Here is a 12,956-nt window from a genome sequence, read left to right as displayed (position 1 = left end):
GGAACGAAGCCAGGCTGGCAGCGGGACGCAGGCCCACTTTACTTGGTCAAGCGCTGCACCAACGCAGGCCCACGCCCACGTACTCAAACCCCACGCAGACGGTCGCGAGCGATGCGGGCGGAGTTCCTGCTCCGGCGCCGGCGCCGCGGGCGGAAGACTATGTTGTCTTATCAAGGCCCGTTTCCAACTTTTCCTTCTCCCGTGAACAGTGTCCATGAGAAGAGAAAGGGAAGGAGCTCAGATCCCTTGCTCCGCCGACGGCCGGACCGTCGGTCGCCTCCCTCTCCGGTCGCTGCGGCGGGAGAGTGGGGGGACCTTTGATCTGTGCCCAAGGCTTGTAGATAGTAGGGTAGGGCTCCCCGTCGGCGCCGGCGGGGTGGTGGTGGTGGCGGCGGTGTGGAATAAGGTGGCCGGAGTTTCTTCCCAGCTGCGGCGATGCACAGTGCAGCGGAGCCGTGAAGCTTCCGGCGGTAGGTGCCCCCGCATCCGTCGATCCGAGTGGGAGTTGGTGCTCCGGGCATGGTCTCCGCGGCGGAGGTGGTGGCCATCCCTTTGAGCTTTTGTCCCTCGGCCTCGTCTTCGTCACGGCATGGTGGCTTCCGGCCTTGATGCGGAGGCTGCGGGGGTGCGGTGGCTTGTCGGCCGGTGTCGCCGTCCGGCGCTCATCGCTTGTGCAGAGCGGGCTTAGATCTTGCGGAAGCTCGCCGGCGATAACATCGAAGAAGACGGTGCCTTCTTCTTCAACGCGTAGGGCCTGTGTGGCCCCTGTCTTGGAGGACTTCCGGCTGCTGGCCTTGGCAAAGCTCCCCGGAGCGATGAAGACGGCGGCGTGCCTCCAGTGCGCGGTGTGGGCAGCGGCGGCTGTCTTCTCCCAAGTTTTTCATGTATCTTTCTTGTTTGATGGGGATGTTTGTACCGGTGTTTTTCCTTAATAGATCTGGGTTTTGCGTCAAAAAAAAAAAGACTATGTTGTCTTTTTTGAGCGCACCGTGCCAATGCTCGATATCTGCGTCGTCGCGTCCCATGGCCGGCTCCTGCTGGCCCGCACCCGGACCCGCTCCGTTGACGGCACGGGGATCCGTCTGTGCGCGTACGACATCCGCGACGAGAAGAGCCGCTGCATGCTCCCGCACGACGACGTGGAGGCCGTGCACGGCGTGTGGTTCTTGGAGGACGCGGAGGCGTCGCGCCCGTCGTGGCGGCGCGTGCACGAGGCGGTGCTTTGGAGGACCTCTCGGTATGGTACTTCAACTCGATGTGCGACATGGAGAAGCCCGTCGACTTCCCCGGCGCGTCGGGCGATTTCATCGTGCTGGAGCAGGACTGGAGGCGGCTGATGCGGTATGACCTCGACACCGGCCGCAAGGTGGAGCTCTTCAACCTCTACAGAGACACCACCCGCCTCGGCGCGCTTTACCGCCGCTTCCATGCATTCCCCTTCTTCGGGTGAAAGGATTCGGCCATTAATAAAGCTTGATTTTGTAATTTCGATTGCTTCCTAGTCCAAGACGATTAGCCTGCCGATACATATATACTAGTAGATTGATTATTGTTGCTGTTACTAGTTGCAGTGTGTTTGTTGCTAGTAGCAGTGCGATCTGGGTATCAAATTTGGGGTTTTCAGGAATCATTTTAGCAGTTTAACTTAGCGTGATAATATCTTCTTTTCGCCTGCGTTCGATTAGAGCATCCTATCAGATGATGTAGGTGTAAAAAATCTGTCATATACACCACTTGGAAGCAGAAATGAAGCTAAATCAGATGATGTACGTGTAAAAGAACTAAAAAAGTGGTCTTAGAGGTGGTCCTGGTGTATAGGTTAGAGTGTACGGTGACCAAACATTCTAATCATCGGCACTATCTCGAAGAAAATACCAAAATAAACGAATAAGTCCAACTCAAGTACGAGTCAAGTAGGATCAACTAAATAGCATGCCTCATACTTTGTTGATCGAAACAAATATTAACATTCAGAGATAACGTAAGTGAGGCCAAATCCGATGCACAAGAGATTGATATTTGTGTCATCTTACTAGGCTCACTTACGCCACCCCAGTTGTACGGTGACCAAACATTCTAATCATCGGCACTAAAATGGAAGAAAGATCAAAATAAACGAATAAGTAGTATCAACTAAATAGCATGCCTCATATATTATTGGTCGAAACAAATATTAACATTCATCGACGGTGTAAGTGAGCCAGGTAGGATGCACAAGAGATTGATATTTGTACAATCACACTAGGCTCACTTGCACCGCCCTGAGTGTAGTGACCAAACATTCTAATCATCGACACTAAAATGAAAGAAAGACCAAAGTAAACGAACAAGTAGTATCAACTAAATAGCATATGGCTCATACTTTATTGGTTGAAACAAATATTAACATTCGAGGATGAGGTCAGTGAAGCCAAGTAGGATGCACAAGTGATTGATATTTGTGCCATCACACCAGGTTCACTAGCCCCACCCTAGAGTGTACAGGTGACCAAACATTCTAATCATCACCAATGCAATTAAGAAGTGCCAACTAAAATAAGAGACAACTAGTATGAACTAAATGGAATGCCTCATACTTTGTTAGTCGAAACAAATATTAATATTCAGGGATGGGGTAAGCGAAACCAAGTAGGATGCATAATAGTTTAATATTTGTGCCATCACACCATGTTCACTCACGCCACCCCAGAGTGTACGGGTGACCAAACATTCTAATCATCGACCAATGAAATTTAGAAGTGCTCACATCAGAGAATACATTAACAACAGCAGTCAAATTCATCTAGCCGTCAACTAGACCTTGCCCAAGAGAATTTGAAGGATTATTTCTCTCAGTCTTAAACAGAGGTGTTGTTCACAATGATCACAAAGAATTAAAAGCCAAGTCATAGTATTTTTTCTTAGTTCACAAATTTGTGCCTCGTCCTATGCATCATGGGCTAGGCTAAGATAACAAGCCTATATATGTTCTTATTAGTGTAATTGTCCAACATAAATTCTAACCATGCATGGGCTGGATATCATCACCTTGCACCACACATAAATAAAAGTCAGATGATCAATGATCCTCTATATCCAACAGTCAGGCCACCACAAACAAGCATGCAAGCTTATAGAGCAAGTCAACCAAGTAGTACATAGCCACAACAAAGCCATATCTAGCAAACCAGCAAGCTCACATCAGGAAATAAATAAAAGCAATCAAATCCATCTACCCTTCAACTAGACCTTGCCTTGGAGGATTTAAAGGATTATTTCTCTCAGTCTTGAACAGAGGTGGTGTTCACAATCATCACAGAGAATTAAAAGCCAAGTCATAGTATTTGTTCTTAGTTCACAAATTTGTACCTCAACCTATGCATCATTGGCTCGGCTAAGATAACAAACCTATATATATTTTTATAAGTGTAATTGTCCAACATCAATTCTAACCATGCATTGGCTGGATATCATCACCTTGCACCACGCATAAATAAAAGTCAGATGATCAATGATCATCTATATCCAACAGTCAAGCCACCATAAACAAGCCACACATAATTATGACTTCATCATCACCACAGATTCATCATGACCACACATTAACCACAGATACAAAACCTGGAGCATATATAAGTCCTTATTACTAGTCCAAACCAGTAATCAAAACATGTAAGCACTACAGGCAGCTTTGTATCAAAACCAGTAATCAAAACCTGAAGCATATTCTCCAGCAACAAGTAGCAACCACTGGCATCTGCATAGTGATGTTGATAAGCAGGTACAGCAACAACCAAATGTGGCATACTTCTGCATTTTCTTAACATGATCAGTATCTTTCATCATTTTCATTTAAACCAGTAGCATCATTAGCTTGAACCAAGGAATTGCTAACAAATCCTAGCAGTAGCATTTCATTCAAATCCTAACATTTTAAACAACCAGTATATTTCTCCAGTATCTATTTGTTCATTTTAAATATACATTAGAAAAGGCAGTAGTTAATCAAATTAGAGAGAAATGCTTAAATGATCAGTATATTTCTCCAGTAGCTATTATTTTGCTTTAAGACAACTAAATTTGAGACAACATCAAATATGACAGCAACTAAAGTAGTAATTCTGCATCATCCACTTTATTCTTGAAAGCAACTAAAGTAATTCTTCAATTAGCCACTGCACTGCATAAATTAGCCACATTAGCCACTTTATTCTTGAAAGCTTCATCCACTGCATAAATTAGCTACTACATATTACAACAACCACTGCAAACTATATGCTGTTTAATTTTTCTTTTGCAGATATCTGTTTAGGTGAAGAAGACCATCAGGGCTCGGCGGGCGGCGAGGAAGCGTCTAGACGGATTTCGATCGATTTTCCGCCGGCGGCGCGGTCGGTGCCCGAGTGGGGAGGAGCTGGAAGCGTGCTAGAGGATAAGAAAACGGTTGGAAGGGGCGTGTGGCTGGCCGGGGGATTATACACCACCTCCCAAAGTGGTGTAAATTTACGCCACTTGAGGCAAAGTATACACAGTGGCGGACCCAGGATACTAGCGAAGGGTGTGCCGCACCTAAATTTTAGCATGCCTATTCACTACATTTTTCTCTTAAATTATAAAGAAGAAGAAATGAAGATTATAAGACATGACAAAATGATTAAATAAAAAACAGAATTTGTGTTATATATAATCAAAAAGGTAAATTGTTGGACACATGCACCGTGATATTGAACTAAAATCTTCATGCTGCGTGTGACCCTAAATTTTCAAAATATTCGATCAAGGGTTGTCATCTCCGCAAAACTATAAAACAATAAAATATAGTGAGATTGTACTAAGCAAACAAAGATATGTAAAAATGATGTTAGGAAAGGCTACAATTGAACATAAAAAGTTAAATCATATATTGGACTACCAAGACAAATTATAAGCTGATTAAATTATTACCATATGCTACACAACTAACTCAGATATTAGTTAATAGTATAACGTACCTACCTAGGAGCCTCCACAGCCATTTGAAGTTATAGGCCGTCCGATTTGAACATCCTACGGTGTTAACCAAGTTTCAGTTCGGAACGAACGTTTCGCACCGTTAAACAGGCTCAATCTCCCCACATGGACTTAGGCTTTACCAGAATTCTTGGGCCCCTAATCTGTAAATGGTCTTACCTTTTGGCCTACCAATACCAGACAAAGGCGCGACAGAAAAAAAACTACCTCCTTCTTCTTCTGTTTTTGGTATCGATTCGTCCGTCTCCGCCGTCAGACCTCCGCCTGCGCCACCTCTCTACCTCCCCCTCCGCCGCCATCCCGCATCTGCCTGCATCGCAGCCACCAAACCCGGTCTTCAAAGGGACGGTAGGTTACGAACTTCCTCATTTTCCCGTCTTTGGTTCTATTTAAGCCGGACACAATTGTTTTCGTTCTTCTCCGGCAACGGCGCCGGCGAAATTCGTAGTCCGTGCAGGCCTCGCAGTGGTCTCCCTCCCCAAATCTGTATTTTAGAGGCCCAACTGGTGCGGTGTGGTTCTTTTCCTTTCTCTTGATCCCAGAACACCTAGAGAAATTGACGCTTCAGTCTCCAAAGTCTGGCGGCGGCGTCAGCGGTGCGGGAGCTAGAGGAACGAAAAGGTCAAGATGGAAAATTCCGACTGGCTGTCGAGCTCCTGAGAACCGTCTCCTCGACACATGCTTTGCCTTTGCCTGAGGCTCTTTGTCGAGCAAGTAAATCAAAAATCCTATTTTCACCGCTCAGTTCTCCATCCTGTGGAGTTCATTACAAAAATCCCAGCCTATCAGCTTTATTCGTAATCATCACATCAAGAAAATATAGGGACAGCTGATTCGTGTTGTTAGGACGTGAGATCTTAAAACCATGGTTTCAGTTTTAGCGATTTTGCAGGCTTGCAGCATGGAGGAAGCATTGATATGATGAATTCGTTCGTGGCTCGGTTCAGGGGAAGTTATCAGTCTGGTGATTAGTAATATTTTTTGCAGTACAGATGAAGTCGTGGTGGACGAAAGAGGTGAGAACTGATGAGATTTAATTAGTTAGGGTTGGTTCATGTTCTTGGCTACTGCAAGTTTGATCAGCATGATGGAAAAAATTGAAGCCATACTGTAGTTGGAGACATTATTTTGGTTCCCGCATTTAGAACTGGTTATGGTTTTTGTTCATTTGAAATTAGTATTCCCGTCAACCATCTCACATACAAAGCATGCAAATACACTGGTGCATACCCGTTCCAACTATGGAAGCAGATCAAGTCACACTTTAAGTTGAACTGTTCATGTCATTTTGTATCTGCTATTGGTAACCAGAGGCCATGCTTTTGAACCTTTACTGAAAAATTTTCTATACAATGTCAACTCTCTTAATGTGTCGCTAATAATTTACTGCCATTTCCAGGTTTTCTAATTAAGATGTTTTAATCCGCTAAAATAGCCTACAAAAACATCTTATGTTTTGGGAGGGATGTAGTATTTCTTATGGCATGACACGGCTTTCGCAAATTTATCAGATGTAGAGCATATTATCTTACATTAATGGCTGGATTCTCTTGAGGCTATTGTAGTGTGATCTAATGAAAGGAGTTCCAGATGTCTTAAATTCAGATGATCTTAATGTTTTTGCACAACTTTTGATTGGAGATCTAGCTGTCATGCTCAAGGATGGGAGCAGTGCCTTTGCATGGCTGCCTGTAACACTCAAGTGCACTCGAAAAAATTAGAGCCTTTACGCTAGAGAATCTAATAAAGCCTTTACGCTAGAGAATCTAAGAAGCCTTTCTTCTCTGTGCAGCAATTATGGGGGTACACTGAGTAATAGTAAAATGGATCTAGCTAGGAGCCTTCTCAATGTTTTGACATCCTGATCCGTCTGATTTGATCATTCAACGGCACTGATCTTCCAGGCGTCTTACCGAGCGTAGCTGCGCACAGTTTTGCCCTACCACCGTGCCAATCTTGCTCGGCCCATAATGGAGGGCGGCTGCCTCCCGAGAGCAAACCCCTTTGTCTTCTCGTGAAACAGGCCACATCTTCCGAACCGGGTGGCTGCTTGAGGGCCTCTTATTTCCCAGGCTACCTTTTACTCGTGTACGATCAGCCGTTACAATCGCCCCCACAAAACCGACCCCAATCGGTCGAGCAACTCGGGGGTAGCAACGGTGTTTCAGCATGCGAAGGACCTGGTGGAGAAGGAGATGAGCGGGAGCGACGCTGCACATGGCGCTCCTTGTCCGCAACCACGCGCTCTCTCTTGCCCTCGCAGTTGACCAGGGCCTGGCCTTTCCTCCATCGCCCGCCTCATGGTAACTACTCTCATCTATTATTCTTTTCTCTTATGGTTCTTCCACATGCTACGAGAAATCACATCTCCATAATTTTCGGTTTTCATCCGAGGGGGATGATTCCTGCAGTTAGAATTGGGCGCTTTTCTGCATGAAATCCGACATGGGTATGTCTAATGCTTTGTTTTGATTTTTTTGGATGTGATACTATTCAGGAACCGGAAAGAATGGAGTGCAAATAATTGGTGTACTAACAATCCAACATGACATTTAGTATTTATGTTGGAAGATTCATTTAGTTTTGATGTCAGGGTCTGCCTTCTGTAGTTGGTCATTGCGGACTCGGTTGTGCGGGCTTCCAGCTGCACAGCTGTTCTCTGCCTTGCCTCGGAAGGCCACCAGGCACCGCGCAGCGGCCGCTATGTTTTTGTACGATTAATTGCAAAGAAGGTGCGTAGCTGCTTCCCATTCCATCCCTTTGTTTCCGCTTGTGGAGTAGGCGATATCTTGCGTGCCTCTGCTGATTCTGTCTTCTACTTCTTGCTCTTCTCTATTGCAGTGTTTCTTTTATTGTTTCTTGTGGCAGCCAGTTCCTTTCATTCCATAATTGATTTCTATCTCTCTTGTTTCCTCACAATGCATAGCTTCTGATTCCTGTTTTATTTTATTTTTGTGATTATCCTAGAATCATGAAGGCAGATGGGGGTGATATTGCCGCTCTGCTCCGTTGAGATCATGGTGAGAATGATCGTACTACACTGTCCTATGTATGCTTTTTCTTTGAGAAAATGGTGAGCATTTGCTTCAACTTTTATTTATTTTTCCTTGCAATACACAATGAGATTATCTTGCATTTCTTTTGTCTCATTTGTGCTCAATTAATTAAGGTTTTTGGGTTACCTAGAGTGATCACGGTCGTGGATAAGCGACCATATTGTACACTTGTGTCAAGACCTTATGTCCCAGTTTTCCAAGATTTGGAACTACAAAATTTACAATGTTTATTGAAAATGAGTGACTAGAACACATCTCTCTATTATTCCGGTTTTGTTGTGTGATAGCAACCTATGTAATTTGGACTCTGTGAAGGGTATGCAGCTCATTATTGCTAAGGTTGAAGTTGGAGACAAATGAAGTTACGATTCAGCTATATATAGATTGTACCATGGTGTCATGGCGGCAGAACGATCATTTTTCTAGAAGGTACAAAACCATAACTTGTTAAACCATAATTTATTTCAAAATAGATTCCTATTTATGGAATAATTTGATTGGAAATAGAGATGGAGTAAGCTATTTATCTGATGTTTTTAGCAACTTAAAAATAATTATTGTTTGCAAGTTTTACACATGGACAGTGATGACTTTCTATAACTTTTATGGTACGCGGCGTGATTGGTAGCTACTACCTCCATCCTAAAGCTTAAGGCTTGTATTATATATAGAAAGTCAAACTATGTCAAGTTTGACCAAGTTTTTACTAAAAATCATTAACATCCAAAATACATATTCAATATCACTAGATAGGTAATAAAATATATTTCATATGGTATCTACAAACTATCATATTTGTTGATAAATTCTTCTAGAAGTTTTGGTCAAACTTTACTTGGTTTGACCTTTTTTTTAAAAACATTAAGCTTTGGGATGGAAGTAGTATTAATTAAATAGGACCATTGAAATAAATGCTATGAGAAAACGACACTACCCTCACTTTTCTATTGCAGTGAACATGTAGGCGTTGCAACATCCTTCAATCCTTGCTTATTAAGGAAATAAATAGAATTTAGAATATAGTTTTAACATATGCATATCTTACAAGCATGTAACATCTTTCTATTCCCGCTAATAATCTTATGCAAGGTTGTCTGAAAAGGTCATTTTGTTTTTTCTTGGTTGGATTATCATTGGTTCATCATTTTTCATTGGTTGGATGGGGTGGTAAGATGATTAAATTTATGTCATGTCACTAAATTAGTAATTTTGGATTATGCCTGTGGGGATTTCAGAGTAATAGGATATCAATGTCTTGTTTGTTCATTAAATTTCCTTTTTCTGTTTAATTTGTATTACGTTGCATTACCTTTGATTCAGCCGAGCCTTGATTTTTTTTCACCAACAGATCATTTAAATGGATTGCGAGCTAACACATTTATTTCATAAACACAAAATCTTCCAGCATGTCAAAGGTATTTGATACGTCTCAAACGTATCTATAATTTCTTATGTTCCATGCTACTTTTATGATGATACTCACATGTTTTATACACACTTTATGTCATTATTATGCATTTTCCGGCACTAACCTATTGACAAGATGCTGAAGAGCCAGTTGTTGTTTTCTGCTGTTTTTGGTTTCAGAAATCCTACAAAGGAAATATTCTCGGAATTGGACGAAATCAACGCCCAGTGTCTTATTTTTCCACGAAGCTTCTAGAAGACCGAAGAGCATACGAAGTGGGGCCACGAGGTGGCCAGACCATAGGGTGGCGCGGCCTGCCTTGGGCCCGCGCCGGCCTATGGTGTGGGCCCCTCGCGCCGCCTCCAACCCTACCCTTCCGCCTACTTAAAGCCTTCGTCGCGAAAACCCCTGTACCGAGAGCCATGATACGGAAAACCTTTCAGAGACGCCGCCGCCGCCAATCCATCTCGGAGGATTCAGGAGATCGCCGCCGGCACCCTGCCGGAGAGGGGAATCATCTCCCGGAGGACTCTTCATCGCCATGATCGCCTCCGGATCGATGTGTAAGTAGTTCACCCCTGGACTATGGGTCCATAGCAGTAGCTAGATGGTTGTATTCTCCTCATGTGCTATCATTGTAGATCTTGTGAGCTGCTGCTGGCGTGTAGTTGACGTGGGAGTTAGAAATCTATGTGGTGTAACTTTTCTTCAGGTCCCCGGCAACGGCGCCAGAAAAAGAGCTGCTGACGTGGGAGTTGGATTGCAACGGCCCCAGAAAGTAGCTTCCTTGTGACGGTAAAGCACTCGTCCGTTTGGCACCCCAAGAGGAAGGTATGATGTATACAGCAGCAAGTTTTCCCTCAGTAAGAAACCAAAGTTTATCGAACCAGTAGGAGCCAAGAAGCACGTCGAAGGTTGTTGGTGGCGGAATATAATGCGGCGCAACACCAGGGATTCCGGCGCCAACGTGGAACCTGCACAACACAATCCAAGTACTTTGCCCCAACTTAACAGTGAGGTTGTCAATCTCACCGGCTTGTTGATGACCCACAAGTATAGGGGATCGCAACAGTCTTCGAGGGAAGTAAAACCCAATTTATTGATTCGACACAAGGGGAGACAAAGAACACTTGGAAGCCTTAACAGCGGAGTTGTCAATTCAGCCGCACTGAAACAGACTTGCTCGCAAGAGTTTATCGGTAATAACGCTTTATAGCGATGCTAAAGTAGTGAAATAACAGCAGCAGAGTAACAAAGACAGCAGTAGTGATTTTAGTAAACAGCAGGATTAAAATACTGTAGGCACGGGGACGGATGACGGGCGTTGCATGGATGAGAGAAACTCATGTAACAATCATAGCAGGGCATTTGCAGATAATAATAAAACGGTGTCCAAGTACAAAGCAATCAATAGGCATGTGTTCCATATATAGTCGTGCGTGCTCGCAATGAGAAACTTGCACAACATCTTTTGTCCTACCAGCCGGTGGCAGCCGGGCCTCAAGGGAAACTACTGGATATTAAGGTACTCCTTTTAATAGAGTACCGGAGCAAAGCATTAACACTCCGTGAACACATGTGATCCTCACGTCACTACCATCCCCTCCGGTTGTCCCGATTTCTGTCACTTCGGGGCCATTGGTTCCGGACAGCGACATGTGTATACAACTTGCAGGTAAGACCATAAACAATGAATATCATGATGAAATAATAACATGTTCAGATCTGAGATCATGGCACTCGGGCCCTAGTGACAAGCATTAAGCATAACAAGTTGCATCAATATCATCAAAGTACCAATTACGGACACTAGGCACTATGCCCTAACAATCTAATACTATTACATGACCAATCTCATCCAATCCCTACCATCCCCTTCAGCCTACAGCGGGGGAATTACTCACACATGGATGGGGGGAACATTGCTGGTTGATGGAGAGGCGTCGGTGGTGATGGCGGTGATGATCTCCTCCAATTCCCCGTCCCGGCGGAGTGCCAGAACGGAGACTTCTGGCTCCCGCGACGGAGTTTCGCGATGTGGCGGCGTTCTGGAGGGTTTCTGGCGACTTCGACTTCTCTCCGTGCGTTTTTAGGTCGAGGCGAATAAGTAGTCCGAAGGAGGGCGTCGGAGGCCGGCCGAGGGGGCCACACCACAGGGCCGTGATACGTCTCCGACGTATCGATAATTTCTTATGTTCCATGCCACATTATTGATGTTATCTACATGTTTTATGCACACTTTATGTCATATTTGTGCATTTTCTGGAACTAACCTATTAACAAGATGCCGAAGTGCCAGTTCCTGTTTTCTGCTGTTTTTGGTTTCAGAAATCCTAGTAACGAAATATTCTCGGAATCGGACGAAATCAACGCCCAGGTTCCTATTTTTCCCGGAACCATCCAGAACACCCGAGAGCCGCCAGAGGGGAGTCCTGGGGGCCCCACACCACACCCTGGCGCGGCCAGAGGGGGGGCCGCGCCGCCCTATGGTGTGGGCCCCCCAGAAGCCCTCCTGCGCCGCCTCTTCGCCTATATAAAGCCTCCGTCGCGAAAACCCTGAGGCGTTTGACGAAACCCACAGAAACCTTCCAGAGCCGCCGCCATCGCGAAGCCAAGATCTGGGGGACAGGAGTCTCTGTTCCGGCACCCTGTCGGAGCGGGGAAGTGCCCCCGGAAGGCTTCTCCATCGACACCGCTGCCATCTTCACCGCCATCTTCATCACCGCTGCTGCTCCCATGAGGAGGGAGTAGTTCTCCATCGAGGCTCGGGGCTGTACCGGTAGCTATGTGGTTCATCTCTCTTCCATGTACCTCAATACAATAATCTCATGAGCTGCTTTACATGATTGAGATTCATATGAGTTTTGTATCACTACTATCTATGTGCTACTCTAGCAAAGTTATTAAAGTAGTTCTATTCCTCCTGCACGTGTGTAAAGGTGACAGTGTGTGCACCGTGTTAGTACTTGGTTTATGCTATGATCATGATCTCTTGTAGATTGCGAAGTTAACTATTGCTATGATAATATTGATGTGATCTATGCCTCCTACATATGCATGAAGGTGACAGTGTGCATGCTATGTTAGTACTTGGTTTAATCTGTTGATCTATCTTACACTATAAGGTTACTTAAATATGAACAAATTGTGGAGCTTGTTAACTCCGGCATTGAGGGTTCGTGTAATCCTACGCAATGCGTTCATCATCCAACAAAAGTGTAGAGTATGCATTTATCTATTCTGTTATGTGATCAATGTTGAGAGTGTCCACTAGTGAAAGTCTAATCCCTAGGCCTTGTTCCTAAATACTGCTGCGTTACTACCGCTTGTTTCTTTGTTTCACCGTGTTACTACTGCTGCAATACTACCACCATCAACTACACGCCACAAGCTATTTTTACGGCACCGTTGCTACTGCTCATATATATTCATACCACCTGTATTTCACTATCTCTTCGCCGAACTAGTGCACCTATTAGGTGTGTTGGGGACACAAGAGACTT

General features: G+C 44.6%; 1 long non-coding RNA gene across 2 annotated transcripts; it reads left to right on the top strand.

The window, feature by feature from the left end:
• The first annotated feature begins 5,216 nt into the window (after positions 1 to 5,216).
• LOC127344842 (uncharacterized) lies at positions 5,217 to 10,246 on the top strand. Of its 2 annotated transcripts, XR_007878266.2 has the most exons (4): positions 5,217 to 7,721; positions 7,957 to 8,474; positions 9,394 to 9,460; positions 9,633 to 10,246. It is a non-coding gene; the product is annotated as an uncharacterized lncRNA (long non-coding RNA). The 2 variants fall into 2 exon arrangements; XR_007878262.2 differs by lacking the exon at positions 9,633 to 10,246 and having other exon boundaries at positions 9,394 to 9,617.
• Positions 10,247 to 12,956: the final 2,710 nt, after the last annotated feature.

This window comes from Lolium perenne, chromosome 1 (assembly GCF_019359855.2).
Source record: "Lolium perenne isolate Kyuss_39 chromosome 1, Kyuss_2.0, whole genome shotgun sequence".
NCBI lineage: Eukaryota > Viridiplantae > Streptophyta > Magnoliopsida > Poales > Poaceae > Lolium > Lolium perenne.
The sequence above is the reverse complement of the archived record's forward strand: the minus strand, read 5'-3'. Positions and strand labels throughout refer to the sequence as shown.